This window comes from Myotis myotis, unplaced genomic scaffold (genome assembly GCF_014108235.1).
Source record: "Myotis myotis isolate mMyoMyo1 unplaced genomic scaffold, mMyoMyo1.p scaffold_m19_p_12, whole genome shotgun sequence".
In the NCBI taxonomy this organism is placed as follows: Eukaryota; Metazoa; Chordata; class Mammalia; order Chiroptera; family Vespertilionidae; genus Myotis; species Myotis myotis.
Window position 1 is genome coordinate 5,319,925 of NW_023416316.1, and position 17,273 is coordinate 5,337,197.

A 17,273-nucleotide genomic window follows, 5' to 3' on the forward strand; every position below is an offset into this window, starting at 1 on the left:
GGGTTGTTTTCAATTCAGAAAAAAATCCCAAAAAACTGGACTGAAAGTTTGGAGGATCCCTGGGTGGGGTTGGGAGAACCAATAGCCGAGGGCTGGTCAATTGAGGCTTCAAGCCAGAGCCAAACTTGGGAGTCTCTTGGGCAGTGCAAGCTAACATCTCCCAATGCACTTCCAAGGTGCAGAGAGCCCCAGGGACTCCGGGGCCAGCTTCCTGGGGGGGCCAGGGAGTCACCCTTGTTGGGGGCTTTTGGAGCAGGATGGACCTGGTTTTAAATCTTCCCACTGGGTGACCTGGCGGGGCCCGTAAGAGTAGTCACTTTAAAAAATTTAAAAGAAAAATTGAATTCAGAGAGGAAAGGAGAGGGAGAGAGAGATAGAAACATCAATGATGAGAGAGCATCATTGATCAGCTGTCTCCTGCACACCCCACCCTGGGATTGAGCCCACAGCCCAGGTCTGGGAATTGAACCGTGACCTCCTGGTTCACAGGTCAATCAATGCTCAACCACTGAGCCACGCCAGCCGAACAGTAGTTACTTTTATTTAACACTTGTGCCAGGCGCTGTGCTTGGTGCCCTCTCTGCATTATCCCATGCCATCCTCCTGATGTGCCAACAAGGAAACGCAGGCTCAGAGAGGTCAGGCTACCTGTCCAAGGTCACAGAGCCAGGGAGTGACATTGGGACTGGAATTCAGACCGAGCTCTTCGTGGCCGGCCTGATCTGTGTGTCCACCCCAGGCCAGGCTGCCCAGACGGCTCCTGGCCCCCGAGAGGCCCAGCCTCCCTCCCAGCTCCCGCCCGGCAGCCTGCCCCCCGCCCCTCGCCGCCCCTCTGCCCACCGCTAGATCTGTTTAAACTAGCCGAGCCGGGTGAGGTGGCGAGGCCGTGGAGAAGGTACGGAGATGTTTGTTTTCCTTGGGGGTTTAGATCAACATTGGTCTTGACATTTCGCCTGTTATTATGTGTGGTTCTTTAGAGGGTGAAATAATATTTTCTTTTGCTTGAGAAAAGGACAAAGTTCAGACAGGGCTCTTGGCCCCAAATGGATTTTCCTCCTTCTCCGCTTTCCCTGTGCCACTGCTGCTCACTCCGCGTTCCTCGGAGCCGCCCCTGCGGCAGACATCCTCCCGGGCGGGTCTGCACGGCGCCCTGTCCGTGCGCCCGGGGCCGCGCGCCTGCTCCGCGCGTGAATGCTGTCTGGGTGCCTGCGGTGCAGTCTGTGGCCACCCCCGGTGTCCTCGCCATTACACACGCGCGATGGAGGCTGTGGGCTCCGGGTCCTGCTGATGGGCTCACCTGCCCTTAGACCCAGGTGGGGAGCTGGTCAGTACGCTCACTGCTCTCGGCTCGGTGGCCACTGTGGACGCACCCTGGGGTGTGCACACAGGTGAACTGGAGTTGCGAGCCCCACGCTAGCGAGCAAACGTGTGCAGGTCCTGCACAGAGGCCCCTGAGCCCCGATCCATCCCCTCGTGTGTCTTAGGCCATCGAGACGACGCGCACCGTGTGCCCACAGCCTGGCTCTCCTTGCTAGCAAACAAGCACCACAAACTGGCTTAAAGTAACAGGCATGTATCTATTCTCTGACAGTTTCCGGAGGCCATCAATCCGAAACCACGGTGTGAGCAGGGATGGTTCCTCCTGAGGCCCCGGGGGAGCCCGCCCCCCTCCTGGCTTCTGGGCCTGTAGATGCATCGCTCCGTCTCGGCCTCCACCTCTCCCCGCGTGGGTCCCCTCTGTGCCTGGGTCTCAGCGTCCCTCTCCTTCTTTGACAAGGACACCAGCCATTGGACTTAGGACCCACTCTAAGCCAGTGTGCCCTCATCTCAGCCTAACTGATCACAGCTGCAAAGACTTATTTTCAAATAAAGTCACAGTCTGAGATTCTGCCTGGATGTGAATTTGGGGGACCCTGTTCAGCCCAGGACAGCCCCCATTCCCGAGAGCTCTTTGAGGAGAACTAATGTAAACTTGGTATATATTATCTCACTTGGCATATATTATCCTCAGAGCCGCGGTGTCACCCCAAAGCGGTGGGTGTCATCTTCCCCATTGCAGAGTCCGGCAGCTGAGGCTCGGAGGGGAGGAGCCGGAGTGCGGGTGTGACACGCAGTCTGCTGCTGCCCTCCAGGGACGATGTCTGCTCAATCCCATAGGACGGGGGAGGTGTCGTGTGACACGTGCCTCAGGGCTGTCCATGGGCAAGATGGGGCTGGTGCTTGCCCACTGGCATCGGTCCCCCGTTGGTCAGCCTTTGTTGCTGAATTTCTCATTTTTGGTGGCAAGTGTGGAGGAGGATGGTGATGATCTGGGATTAGATCTTCCCGAACCTTTGGGTGGCAAATGCCGGAGCTCCAGGCGGGTCTCCCCTGTGCCACGTCCCCCGAGAAGCCCCCAGGCAGCAGGGGCACAGGGCGTGGCCAGCCTGAGCGCGGCGCTGTCCCCTGCCCCTGCGTGGGGTCGTGATGGCATCTGAAGTGCTCAGGAGGGTCCAAAGCAGCCTCTCCGAGGAGGTGACACTGGCTGGGTCCTGAGAAGAGAAGGAACCGCCTTGTGCCCGGCCCCCTGGGCTCCCTGGGAGGAAACCTTCCAGAAAGAACACCGGTCGTGGCTTTTATCGGTCATGACTTTGGGGAGACTCGGGCCGAGCGGCCGTGAGCGTAGCTGGTTTCTGACCCCAGTTCAGTCCTGAGCGGAGCCTTCCTCTGGGCGACGCTGAGCCTGGGCTCCCCGCTGGGAAGCAAAGGGGCTGGACTCAGACCCGGGCCTGTCAGCTCCTGGTTCAGACAGTGCTCCCATTCGCCCTGATGTCCGAGGCGGCCACAGACACCATGTTGGCCTGATGGGTCCCAGGACTCTGAGTTCGCCTCTGTCCCTCCTCACCTGCCCCGCTGGCGCCACCCACCGGCCCAGCCTCTGCTTCACCCCTGTCACCCCTGCTCCTCTGGGCGACCCCTCCCAGCACCAGCTGAGCCAGGAGCTGCTCGCCCTGTGCCCGTGCCCGGGGGGGGGGGGGGGGGGGGGGGATCCAGTCTCTGCTGTGAGGCGCTGCCCATGCTGCCCGCACTCAGACACCACTCTGTCCTCCACTGCACCGCCTGCTGCCCTAGCACGCGAGGGCCAAGGTCCTCCCTCAGCCTCCTGCCTCTATGAAGGGATTTCCTTCCTTCCGCCTCTCACCCCTCCAGCCCAGCCATCAGGAAGCCCGGCTCTGTTCCCAGTGCATCTCCACTCTGACCCCCTCCCCGCCTCCCGCTCGGCCCTGCGCCTTCTGCCTGCGACAGTGACTTTCCTGCCCCGCCCTTTGCTCCCTGTGCTTCGCTGCACATTGGTGGCGAGGTCCTCTTAGAGCTCAAGTCACCTCGTGTCCTGCCTCTACTCACAACCCCAGTCACCTTGTGTCCTGCCTCTACGGGCTGACCCGGGGCACAGGGCACGGCCCTCACAATGCGGCCAGGACCTGTTCTTTCCTGCTCCTGTCCGAGCCCGCTCTGCTCAGCCCTCCTTCCTCACCCCCGGCTCTCGCCCTCCGCAGGGCCTTTGCACGTGCTGTGCCTCTGCCCGAAACCCCCTCCCCCAGCTGTGCACGTGGCCCCTCCTCACCTCCCTCAGGTGCTTGCTCAAATGGCTCCTCCGCAGCACTTGCTCTTGGCCGTCCAGCCCACCCGCTTTCCCCGCCTTCCCGCTCTCTTTCCGTCTGGAGCCCTCAGCACCAGCTCGCCTAGCGTGTCGTTCTCTTACTCATTTTGCCCCGTGCCTGCCCCTGGTTCCCCAGGACAGGGGTGCCTGTGCGCGGGCCCAGCTGTGCCGCCCACAGAACAGCGCCTTCTGCTGCGGGCGGGGCCTGCCTCCAGCGCAGGCACAGTTCTACCTGCTGCGGGGCGGAACTCGGGACCCAGGCTGAGCTCACTGGCCAGGATTTAGGACCTCACCTCCCCCTGCACTGGGCTCACTTCCGGCAGCAGCGTCATGGTCAGCACGTCTGGATGTGGGCTCTCTTTAGCCGGTGCCCATTCTCCCAGGAACTCTGCACTGGTCCATGCAAGTTGGCACAGTGGTCAGTGGAGGCGGAACTGTATTTGGACACTTGTCCCCGAACTCAGGCCACAGGCCAGGACCACCCTGGCTTCTGACACTGCCTGATGCCACTGGGCGGCTGGGCCACCCCAGGCCTGACCTCTGGTTGGGGCCTTTGTTTCCATGACTCCATGGAGATGGCAGGGTTGAGGGGAAGGGGCATATGCCAACTCAGCGAGGGCCTACTGTGTGCTGTGCTCTCACTGGCTTCTGACATCAGCCCATGGAATGCAGGCACCACCATGGACCCATCCACCCTGAGCTACCGAGAGCCGGACAACTTGCCCCATGGCCCCCGCCAGTGCGAGGGGGGCTGGGCGTGAACTGGCTGCCTGTGCCAGCACCTGCTGCAGAGGTGGGGCTGGCTATGGGCTGGTATCTGCGGGTGAGGGGCTGCCGCAGCATCTGCACGGCCCCTGTCCCCAGAGCCACCCGCAGGCCACCTAGGATGTGTGACCAGAGGTGGGGTGGGGTGGAGCTATGGTCACCTCATCCGGGACCTTCCAGATGCTCCCGCGGCTCGACTTTGCATGGGCTCCTCCAGCCCTCCCAGCCCTCCCCTTCGCGTTCCGTCTGCTGAAATGTGGGGGCTCCCAGGGCTGGGAAGGGCTTGGATGTCCCCTTCCACTGCACAGGACGCTGGCCCCTAGGAGCGTGAGCGCCCTCCCGGGGCCAGGGCAGGGCTGTGCGGGCGTGGCCAGTGTCCTGCAGGGACACAGACAGAAGTTGGGATCAGAGTGGCTGGGACGCGGGGGCCAGTACTAGGCACACCCCTGAACAGCGGGCCTGAGCCCCAGGTAGACGGAGTAAGGGACACAGTGGACTGTGGCTGGGGTCAGCAGGACCGGACTGGAGATGCAGTGGGACAGTCCTTGGGGACACAGTGGTGTGGACAGGGCTCTGAGGAGCCTGACCTAGAGCTGTCCCTGGCCCTCTGGTCCCCTCCCCGCCTCAGGTCTCTCAGCCCTACCCCCCCCCCCCCCAGCCCATCCCAACCCATCCCACCCTCCCAGCCCAGCCCAGCCCACCCCACCCCAGCCCTGCCCTGTCCTGCCCAGCCCTCCTGGCCCAGGGCCAGGCACTGCTCCTCCTGCGCCATAGCCACAGCCGCTGCCACCGTCCGACGCGCCTTTGAAATCTTATCTCTCATCTTGTTCGCCGTTTCCTCCCTGTCCAGGCCTCATCTGTCTCCTGCCTCCCACCCACCCCCCACCTGCTTCCCATCTGCATCCCCTCCTCCCCGCTCTCCCTGCCCGATGGCCACTGCCTCCTCCCCCGTCCTGTCCGGTCCTATCAGCCTGGTCCAGCTCCAGCCCTGCTCTCCCCTCCAGGGGGAGGTTTCAGAGCTGGGGGTTAGGACCTGCCTCCTGCATGCCTGGGGCCCAGAGCCCAGAGCTCAGACAGGCACTGGTCCTTCTTCCTGCCCCTAGAGAGGCAGGCCACCGCCTCTTGGGCCCCTCAGGCATCTGGTCAACCCCTCGGGCAACCTGAGGGCCTGTGCCCAGGGCCCCTCCTCCAGGCAGCCTTCCTGACCCTCCCCTCTCTGAGCTGGCCCCGCCCAGCGTGTGCCTTGGCTGTTTCCTGCATCACATGGGTCACAGCTGCTGGGTTTCTGCCTCCACTTCAGCCTGTGACCTCCTTGAGGGCAGGGACTCCACCCTGCACTCTTTGCAGATGGGGAAACTGAGGCTGGGGAGCAGGTACGCTATCCCCGGTTCTCCACAAGTCTGCCTCCGGCCCTCCTTCAGGCCTCCACACCGGTGTCGCCCGCCAGTACACGTGCTCTACTCCCTGCTCCCAGGCGTTGTGGGCACCGTGGCAACCACAAGATAGGACTAAATCATGTATGTGAACGTGACACTCACTGGATATCAATATAACGGTTATCACTCACGTTTGCTGCCACGGTCCCGGTCCCTCTGGAGCGCTTTACAACTGCACCTCTGAGTCCTCTAACATGCGTGGAGGTGTGGACGCTCACTCCATCTCCCGGGTGAGCCGACCAAGACGCAGAGGGCAGCTCTCCGCCCAGGCCACTCCCCAATACGCAGGACTTAAGGAGCCAATAGGGGGCTCTGGGGCTGTAGGATCTTGGTCTTCTGCAGTTCAGGTACTTCCCATTGGGTGATCTAGGGCAAGTCATGCTCCCTCTCCGCCTTAGCTTATCCGTCTGTAAAATGGGGACAATAACAGGCCTTCCCCACTGTGCTGCCGTGACAGTTCAGAGACTTCTAGAGGCTCCCTCAGCGATTACTCAATGAACGGTGGCTGACAATAGAAGCTGGGGCTGGGGTTAGCTCCAGACCTGTCGAGCCTGAGCCTGAGCCTTCTCCTCCACCCGTGGCCCCACCTTCCCGGAGCGCACCTGGCCTCTTCCTGCGCCGCCAAAGACGCTCAGGTGTCTGAAACCATGTGCACATCAGCCACGGGGTCTGGGAGGTGAGGTCTACAGCTCCATTTGGAAGCAATTGGGGCCTGAGTCTCTTGGGCCACGAGCCCATGTTGAACTTATTTGAGGCACTTGTGTCTTCAAATTCAAAACCTAAACAAGGAAAGGAGGGTAACAGGGCATTTTGCTGTTCATTCGGTTTGTCTTCCTCTGAATTGTATCATTGGTTACACCCCAATGGCTACCTGGCACAGGCCTGCCTGGGTGGGCAGTGACCTCCTGGGCATGAGCCTGCCGCTGCCTGAACCGTCCATGGCTCCCACTGTCCACAGGGACCAGCCAGAGGTCTTAGCCAGAGCACATGTCTGGAGCCTGCAGACCTGGGCCACCTCCCGGCTATGGGACCTGGGCAGGTGCATATCTAATCAGAGCCTGTTTCCTCCCCTGGAAAATGGAGAAAGCGTGCTGCATCTTACAGGTTTGCCCAGAACGGAGCGAGTTCTTGGGTTGTGGGGCTTGCAGTGCTAACACCTGGAAAGTTCCAGGCAAACCAGGGCCAGCTGGTCACTTACAGGGTTATTCTGAGGCTGAACAGAGAAAATGCTTGAAAAGGACTCAGCGCGGTGCTTGGCGAGGAGCAGGGCTGGCTGGCTGTGTGCACGGCCCTTCACAGTTTTGGTGGCAGGTGCGGAGGAGGCTGCACTCACACCGCTCCCCGAGTTGTGACCTCACAACCTCCCCAGGGGCCTGCCTATTCTCCTACTTTAAAGACGAGAAAACCGAGGCCAGAGAGAACAGACAGCATGTCTGGGGTCTGGCAGGGTGGGCACAGGACCAGCCTCGTGTGAGAGACTAAGTTCCATGGATACAGGGACTGTGTCTGGAGGGCGGCGTGTCATAGGAAGTCGTGTTCAACAGTGTTTTCCTGAGTACTGGGCCGGAGCCCAGGTCTGCTGGCCCGAGGGAAGCCCTCCCCTCCCCTCTACTCTCGCCATCTCCCCTCAGGGTGGGTGGAGGTGGGCCGGCTGGGGAGGGAGCAGGCAGGCTGTGCTTCTGCCTTCCTGCCGGCAGGAGACAGGCCTTGGTCCCCAACTCTCATTCATCCCAACCCCGGGGCTGCCTCTGTGCTGTGTGTCCTTCGGCAAGTGACGCTATCGCCTGAGCCTCAATTTCCTCGTCTGGGAAAGGGGAGTAATCACCCACCTTGCAGCGTTCTTCTAAGAATTCAGTGAGGCGATTTCTAAAAGCGCCGAGCCGAGTTCCTGCTCTGCGGACCGTGTAGCAGACGTTAGCTAGCAGCAGAAGGATACAACCCACAACACACCTTCCCCCCCAGGATCCCATTGGCTCCCCGCGGCAGCACTAATGGGGAGCGTGGCTGTGATTCTGCCCATTCTCCAGATGAGGACACAGGAGGAGGTGAGGGAGGAAGTTGCCCACAGCTCAACAGGAAGTTGCTCGCCTGTCTCCCTGCCTGACAGCCTTTCAGCCTGACCCCTGGCCCCACCTCAGACCGGACTTTGTCCTTCTGGCTCCACCGGGAGCCCACAGCCCCCATTCCCCACCCTCTGCGTTATTTTCTTTTTTGTTGTACTTAGCAGCAGCGGAAATCAAATGATTGTTTTTCTTGTTTATTATCCATTTCTCCCTCGAGAATGTCAGTTCCAGGGGGGCAGGGACTTCGTCTTTATGTCCACTGCAAAGTCCCCGGTGCCTGCACAAAGCAGTCCCCTGTAAACAGCCGTCCCATGATTCCATTACCTCCTAATGCCTGGAAGAAGGAAGGAAGCTTGGTGTCCAGCGGCCTCAGCTGCGATGCAGTGCCCTATCGCAGCCAGAAGATGGCAGCAGAGAACAAGGTACCTGATGGGTGGAGCCCAGGTGAAGGCACAGGTTTGCCCTTAGAAGGCAGCTTCTGGCAGTGAGAGTGTGTGTGTGAGTGCGTGTGCGTGTGTGTGTGAGTGCGTGTGCGTGTGTGTGAGTGCGTGTGCGTGTGTGTGTGTGTGTGTGTGTGTGTGTGTGTGTTCGCGCGCGCACATACGCCTTCTTCTACCTCTGCCCGCTAACCATTGTTCAGGCCTGAGGTCCAGCTGGACAGAAGGAAGCCTTTACCAATAGTGCATAACAACAATGATCTCTGATGATAAAAGCAGCACGTGTCACTGAATTCTCACAGTAGCCCTGTTATTACCCTCATTCTCAGACAAGCAAACAGAGGCACAATAACATGCCCCTGCTCACATAGACAGGACCCTCTGAGCTGCAATCGTCTCTCAGCGGACTCTGTGGGCCCCCCCAGGAGGAGGTGAGCTCCTCGTCTCTGGAGGTATGCAAGCGGTGACAAATAATCGCCGGCCGGAGAGGGTGCGGCGCACTGGATGCCCAAAGCCACCCCTAGCCAGGGCCCAGGCTCCAAGAACATGGAGGGCCTCTGCTCAAACATGAAGAATTCAAAGACGGTGACAGCAGAGCATTAAGCCAAGCGCAGGACCCCTCTCTGTGCAAGGTGCTGTGGGACTGCGCAGGCTGCGGGGCCAGGAAGCCGGTCCCCGGGGGTCTGGGGAAGACGCGTGAGGGACAGATCTCGGGAGCCCCTGGGAGGTCACCAGCCCAGCTCTGCAGGAGGCCAGGGGGAAAGTCCCCCTCAGCACGTTTCTTCTCATGAGACAGGACCCTGCGTCCCTGCACCTTTTATCTCCCCTTTCGGGCGGTGATTTATCGCTGCGAGTGGCTGGGGCGGCCTCCAAAGCACAAGTCCCGTTTGATGGTCCATGAATCTTCCTTTCCTTTCCGGATCCTCCGGCCACTCTCCACGCGGCCGGCGGACCCACCACTTCCTTTCTGCCAAGTGAGGATTAGGAAGCCATAAAACAAGGAACCCAAACCCCTGGCCGACGGAGCACACACATGGGCCTCAGATGCGCTGGCCAGCTGGCAGGAGATGGATGGGGGCCGCAGGGATCGCGCCCCCGAGGGGGACCCCTTACCTTGGGGGCCACCCTTTCAAGTCTTCCTGGCCCAGCTTTGGGCCAGAGCTGGTCAGGGCCATCCTCAGGGGGAGAGAGGATCCCGGCTGAAGCCAGAGCTAGAGGAGGTCCTGGCGGGGCCGGGCATCAGGGGGCCCAGGCGGACCTGCGTGTGAGGACCCTGGTCCAGCCCAGCTGTGAACAGCTGAGCACCCACTGTGCACCTTGTTCGCATGTCTCGCAGGGTTGCTCCCATCTGCAGCGTGAAGATGGAGAATCTGGGCCTCCGAGATGCGCGCCCACTCCTGCCGGGAGCACACAGTCAGCAGGTGAGGGCATTAGGATTTGAACCCAGTGGAACAGATAACACACACAGATAACACTTTGAAGCTCTGCCACAAAGAAACATAATGTTTGACAAACGTATTTTCAATTTATTGAATATTATCTATTTTTTTAAAAAATCAGTTATAAGCCCGGCTGGTGTGGCACAGTGGTTGAGTATTGACCCATGAACCAGGAGGTCACGGTTCAATTCTCTGTCAGGGAGCATGTCCCGGTCACCGGCTCGATCCCCAGTAGGGGGCGTGCAGGAGGCGGCTGATCAATGATTCTCTCTCATCATGGATGTTTCTATCCCTCTCTCCCTCTCCCTTCCTCTCTGACATCAATAAAAATGTATGTTTAAAAAAATCAGTTCTAAAGGCATATGGGAAAAAATTCCAAAGTGGTGTAAAATAAGATAACTTGGAAAATCATGCCTTCCTTTCCCTCTCCTGTTGTTCATGGTGCCTCCTGATTTCAGCATCTACTCAGAAGTGGAATTGCCGGATCATGTGGTAATTCCATTTTCAGTTTTTGAGGAACTGCCATGCTGTTGCCCACAGTGGCTGTACCACCTTACATTCCCACCAACAGCGCACAAGGGTCCCAGTTTCTCCACATCCTCACCAACACTTGTTTTCTGTTGTTGATGTTATTTTTATAATAGTCATCTAAATGGTGTGAAGTGTTCCCTAGCCGGTTTGGCTCAGTGGATAGAACATCAGCCTGTGGACTGAAAGGTCCTGGGTTCGATTCCGGTCAAGGGCACATGCCAGGGTTGCGGGCTCAATTCCCAGTGGGGGGCGTGCAGGAGGCAGCCGATCAATGGTTCTCTCTCATCAATGATGTTTCTATCTCTCTCTTTCCCTCTCCCTTCCTCTCTGAAATCAATAAAAATATTTAAAAAAATAAATGGTATGAAGTGTAGTTTTGATTTGCATTTCTCTAATGATAAATGATGGCGAGAATCTTTTCATGTGTTTATTGGCCACTTGTATATCTTCTTTGGAGAAATTTTAATTCAAGTCTTTGGTCCATTGTTGAGTTGGATTGTTTGTATGTTTTTTATTGTCATTGAGTTTCAGGAGTTCTCTATATATTTTGGATATTAATCCTTTATCAGAGAATTGATTTGTAAATATTCCCTTCCATTCTGTGGGTTGCCTTTTATTACTCTCCTGAGGGTGTCTTTTGATGCACAAGCATTTTTAATTTTGATGAAGTCTGATTTGCCTATTTTGTTGTTGTTGTTGCCTGTGTCTTTGAGGTCATAGCCAAGAAATCACTGCCAAGTCCGATGTTGTGAAGCTCTTGTCTTATGGGTTCCTCTCAAACTTTTATAGTTTTAGGCTGTACATTTTTGGCCTGGATCCATTTTGAATTAATTTTTGCATAATGTGTTAGGTAAGGGCCGACTTCATTCTTTTGTACGTGGATTTCCAGTTCTCCCAGCATCGCTGGTGGAGAAGACTGTCTCTTCTCCAGTGACGGGTCTCGGCAATCTTGTTGAAACCATGTGATCGTACATGTGAGAACTTATTCCCGCACACTCTATTCTATTCCATCTGTCTCTATGTCTCTGTCTACGCCAGCACCACATTCTTTTGATTAATAAAGTAAGTTTGTAGTAAGTGCTGAATTCAGGAAGTGTGAATCCAACTTTGTTCTTATTGTTTTGGCTATTTGGTGTCCCCTGAGGTTCCATATGACTTTTCAGATGCTTTTTATTTCTGCAACAACAACAAAAAAAATTCATTGCGATTTTGATAGGGGTTGCATGAAGTATGCAGATTGTCTTGGGAAGTATTGACATGTTAGAAACACCAATTCCTCCAATTCATGAAAGTGTGACGTTTTCTCATTTATTTGTCTTTAATTGCTTTTCAGAAATGTGTTGTAGTTTTTGCTTGGTAAGCCTCCCGCCTCCGTGGTTAATGAACTCCTGAGTATTTTATTCTCTTGGATGCCACTGTAAATGAATTTTTCTCAATTTCTTTTTTACATTGTTCGCTGTGAGTGTTCAGAACAATAACTGATTTCCGTGTGTTGACTTTGGATCCTGCTACGTTGCTGAGCGTGATGATTAATTCTAACCGTGGCATTTCAGGGCCTTTCTTCCCGGAAGTTCGTCTTATCCGTGAGCAGAGATGATTTTACCTCTGACAGACCAGTTGGATGCCTTTCACTGTGTCTCTTGCCTCCTGCTCTTGCCGGCACAGCCAGGACCGTGCTGAACAGGAGAGGCAGAGGCGGCCTTCCGGGCCTCGTTCTGCTCTCAGAGGAGGGGCTTTCGTTTTTCCACGACGGAGCATGGTGTTTGCTGTGGGCCTTTCATTATGTTGAAGTAGTTACCGTCCATTGCGAGTTTGTTGAGTGTTTTTTAATCAGGAGAGGGTGTTGACATTTGTCAAATGCTTTTCTGCATCAATTGAGATGACCCTGTGGTTCCCCCCGCTGCCCCTCTTTACTCTGTTAATGGGGTGCATTACATCGATCAATGTTCCTATGTTCCATTATCCATGCATTCCAGGAATAAATCCCACTTGGTTATGGTGTGCGATCCTTTAAATATCTGGTGCCGTACATTTTCCACGCGAGGTTCAATACCATAGATGTGCTTGCCTCGTTCCTACCCATCTCCTCCCGTGGCGCTGAGCTCCCTGAAGGCGGCGCGTCTCGTTCACCACTGTTTCCCCAGCACCTTGCACAAGGCTCAGCCCCGAGGAAGGGCTCACTAAACACTGAGTGAGTGAGTGAGGGAGGGAGCAGGAAAATGGCAGAAAAAATGAACCCTCTCCTGTACTAAAAACGCAACGTTCACATGAAAGCAGCTGTTGTTTATTGAGGCTCACGCGTGCTCTTCACTGTCCTGTTCGGCGGCTCCCCATTCCCTGTTGAGGACCGTGATCTCCATTTTCCAGGTGGGGAAACGGAGGCAGGGGTGGTCCATTCAAACCCTAGCTCAGCCATGAAATAACCGGTGTGTCCCGCAGTAAGTAGTTTCTGAGCCTCAGTTTTCCTATCTGTGAAATGGGGATGACAACAGTCCCTCCTTCTTGGGGTGCTGTGTGAGGTCAATAGGATTGCGCACAAAAAGCTCACAGCTTACCCACCAGGATGGGCCGGCATATGTGAGCTGCCCAACATCACCAACAGAGGTGAAGTTTGTTCCTAGGGTCACATAGCAAACAAGTGGCTGAGCTAGGACCCCCCCACCCCCAGGTGTCTCTGACCCTAGGGCCTAGCGTGAGGGGTTCCCACGCTCAGCAAGAGCCCTGGGCAGCAGGTGCCTGCCTGGAGCGTAGTAGGGCTCCATGTGAGGGGCCTGTCCGGCTTCTCCCGGTGCTGCAGCCTGGACAGGGGAGGGTCAGGGACGCTGGCCCCTGGGGATTTCCAGCCCGGGTGTCCGTTCCCCAGCAGCAGCTAATGGGCCACCCTTCATAACAATAGGCTGTGATAACAGACAGATTTAATTAAAAAGGACGCACGTCCTCCTCCTGGGCGGCTGCAGCCAGGGTGTGGGGCTTGCAATTAAAACTTGGCTCTATAAAGTCAGCGCACAGGCGTGGGTGCCCGAGCTGCCGGGTTTTCTAAAAAGCACGCCCCCGCCCTCGCGTGCTCACGTTATTTATCGAGTTAATTTCATCCTCTGGCCGTAGCGTGAACCAACTCGGAGCCCCAGCCCCGACCCTGACTCGCCTCCCAGGCTGTGCCGGGCACACGCTGGCCTCCTCTGGGGAGGAGCGAGGCCGCGGATGCTGGCTGCAAACGAGAGGGACCGTGGCGGGGCTCTGCCTGGCTCTGAGGTCTCGGGCAAGTGACTCACCCCTCCTGGGTCCTGTTTCTGCACCGAGAAAAGGGGCAGAAGCTGACGCTGCCCTGGAGGCCGGAGGAGGCGCTCAGCGAGCGCTCAGACAGGCTGTTACCTTGTCAGTGCCATGACCGCTAGTGCTGGGAGCTTCTGGACAAAGCCCAGGGGGCTCGGCGAGAGGGAGGCTGGGCTCTTGGTCGTAGAGGCAGCAGTTCCGAGTGGAGACTTTCAGGCAGAGGATCCAGGGGTGAGTCCTGACCCTGCCATTTCCCAGCTGGAGCCACTTTCCGCCTCTGGGCTCAGTTTTCTCATCTGTAAAGTGGGAAGGATATGGTCATCCTTCCTTTTCAGGTGGCAGCCTGAGGGATTCACGTGCCGGCCACAATAGCTGGCCCCCAGTGAAAGCTCAAATGGCCCGTGAGAATGACGTTACAGGCCGAGTGGAGGGGTCCTAGGCCTGGTTTTCTGGCCTGGCTCTGGGCAAAGTTTGCCTGGAGAGCCTCAGGCCTGCACCCAGCCACTGCCTGCCGCCTGTTTACTCCCCAGGTGCCCACCGCGGTGGGGCTGGGGGCAGGGTGTCTGCCTCGCAACCAGATAGATGGCCTGATAGCAGGGCCTGCGAGACAAAGCTATCGAGACATCGACAGGATGCTGAATGGGCTTCTCCGAGAAGGCGGGCGAGCAATTGCATTCGGCTCGGATTTAATTAAAAAGACTCCAATCTTTCTGATAATCCTCCCAGCAACGGCGGGCGGGCGGGAGCAGGGCCTGAAGCAGGCTCCCTGGCAACGGCGCATCCTGCCGATAAAGAACTTGGGGGCAGGACACAGTGTGGCCCTCGGCTGGCCCAGCGTCGCTGCTATCAGCCCTGCCCATCGCCCTGCCAGAGGGGGCTGGCGGCCAGGGAGGCAGCTGCCACCCCCCCCTCAAAGAACTAGCCCTCCCGTTCGGTGTCCCCCCTCTCCCCACCAGGGCTGCTCTGTTCCTGGCTGAGCCCTCTGCCTGGCACTCACACCACTGCCCCAGTCCGGCTGCCCGGCCCTCGCCTGTCTCTTGCCGCTGCCCTACTGTACCTGCATGGAGGCTGGGGTGCCCACATGTCGGTGTTCCTGGAATGGGCAGGTCTCCGCTCTTCTCTGAGCCTGCATCCAGGGGAGTGGAGGGGGTGAGGCCAGGCACCCCTCCCACCTCTCAGCCTTTGCTGGCTGGTCCCTCTGCCCAGCCTTCCCATTCGGATTCCGACTTGCACCTTCAAGCCCTGCCCTAGGTGTCCCTCCTGCCCTCCTCTGGTTTACATACGAGTCCCTGGCACCCAGTCCCAGCAGAAAGCAGGGACTCAAGGAATGCATGGCGATTGACCGAAGGGATGAATGAATGAATGAATGAATGAATGAATGGTGTAGACGTGTAAGCCTGAACTTGGCACTGGGACTCCTCTACCAGTTGGATTCATTACCAGGTGAGGAACCTGGTGGCAAATGCCTTTTCTGCTCCAGTTTCCTCCCCTGCACATCAGGAAGGTAGTCCCCCTGCCCGGGAAGGGGTGTGGTCCCTGCCAGTTTATCACCCTCCGTCCCACCCTCCAGTCACCCCACAGCAAGGGCCCGAGGGGCGCTCCCCGGTGCACCCAGCATGGCACAGCCCACGCTTAGCGCCCCCCCCCCCAGGGCGTCTGGGTCCTCCCATCCAGACCCCAACCACTGGGCCCATTGACCAGCCCCTTAGTCATGCATTTTGGCTTCTATTTCTTTTAATTGAAAAAGTTATGAAAGTAATAACAATACCTATTCATTTAAAAATACTTTAGGGAAACGTGACAAATCAAATCAAATCAAAACCATTCATAATTCTATCACCTAGGGACTGGCACCCTTTCCGATAGTAACATATATCTTCCAGGAATATCTTGGAAGATATATTTATCCAGCAAATGTTTATTAAGCTCAGCAGTGAGATGAAGGAACACCGATAAGCCAGATGCAGACCACACACACACACACACACACACACACACTCACACACACACTTCTTTTTTTAAAAGATGGTATCATGTTATTTGTGCTATATAGTAACCTGATAACTTTGACAGCGTTTCCATGTGAAAATATACATGCACATATTTAGCATATCTTTCTCATTTTTTTAATTAAAAAAAAAAGACAAGATAAAAAATTTAAAAGTACAATTAGCTATACCCCCCTCATAGTTTTTGGGGGGTATCTCTTCAGAATTTTTATGCATAGAGATGTAAACATAGTTTTCCCACAACTACCAATATACCGTATCCACTGCTTGACGTTTGCTTTTCTTACTTACCCACCGTCCCAGAGACGTTCCATCTCAGCACACAAAGATCCCCCTCGCTCTTCCTCGTGCTGCTTGGGATGGAAGCACAATTCATGTAGCCATTTCCCTAAACTCCAGCTTGTAACCAGTTTTGTCGCAGGGATGTAAACAGTGCCTCATTTGAATACTCTTGTGTATGGAACTTGTCTATTTCTACATGATTAAGTCCTAGAAACAGAAATGCTGGGTAAAAGGTTATGTATCTATATTCACAGCACTGATTGTCTGCCTCCTGCACGCCCCCTTCTGGGGGTCAAGCCCCCAACCCAGGCATGTGCCCTGATCAGGAATCAAACCGGCAACCTTTCAGTGCACAGGCTGATGCCCAACCAGCTGAGCCACACCGGCCAGGGCCCAGGTTCCATATACGTGAAAGGATGTTAATCGGCATTGCCGCCTCCGGGAGGCTGCGCCACTGGACTCTCCACCGCAGTGCAGGAGGCTGCCTCCGTCCCGCATCCTGTCAGCACCGGTGTTAGCTATCATTCTTTTGAATCTTGACCAATCTGATAAGCACATGTGCTATCCTGATGTTGTGTTAATTTGCCTTTTTTTTAGTATTGGTAATTTTGGGTGCCTTTTCTAATTCATATGGACCATTTTTATCCTTTTGAGGATTGTCTCATATTTTTAGGTTTGTAAGAGATACTTATATGATATATACTCACTTCTGACATGTACCTAGAAGATATCTCTCCTCCCTCCAATGTAGAGTGTGTCTTTTATATTTTGCTCATTTGGAATATTTCGCTACATCAAATATTTTATACTTTTATGTAGTTAAATATAGCAATGGACATTTTTCGTGTGTTTGGAGTCACATTAGAAAGATCTTCCCCACACTCAAGATTATAAAAATACCAATGTTTTCTTCTAATAATTAAAAAATAATTCCCTTCTAAAAAGTTAAATATTTAATCTATCTGGAGTTTATTTTCACATAAAGTAGGAATCCAACTTTATTTTATTCTCAGTGGTTCCCCTAATATCTCCACATCATTTATTAAAATTCCATTATTTCCTTATTGATTTGAAGTCTATTTTTTGCTGCACTTAATTCTCCCGTGGCTCTCTCTCACTGACATGCTTGTCTCTCCCTCTGCCAGTATCTCCCTGATTTAATTACTATAGTTTTATAATATGTTTTGTTATCTTGTGAGCAAACCCTCCTCATTAATCTTTCTTTTAAAAAGTTTCATGGTAATTCTAAAATGTTTGTATTTCCAGATGAACTTCAGAAGTATTTAATTAAAAATAAAAGTTCACTGATTTTTTTTGATGGTACTTGTTTAAATTTGCAGATTACTTTGGTAAAGATAGGCATCTTTAGCCCGGTCAGCGTGGCTCAAGTGGTTGAGT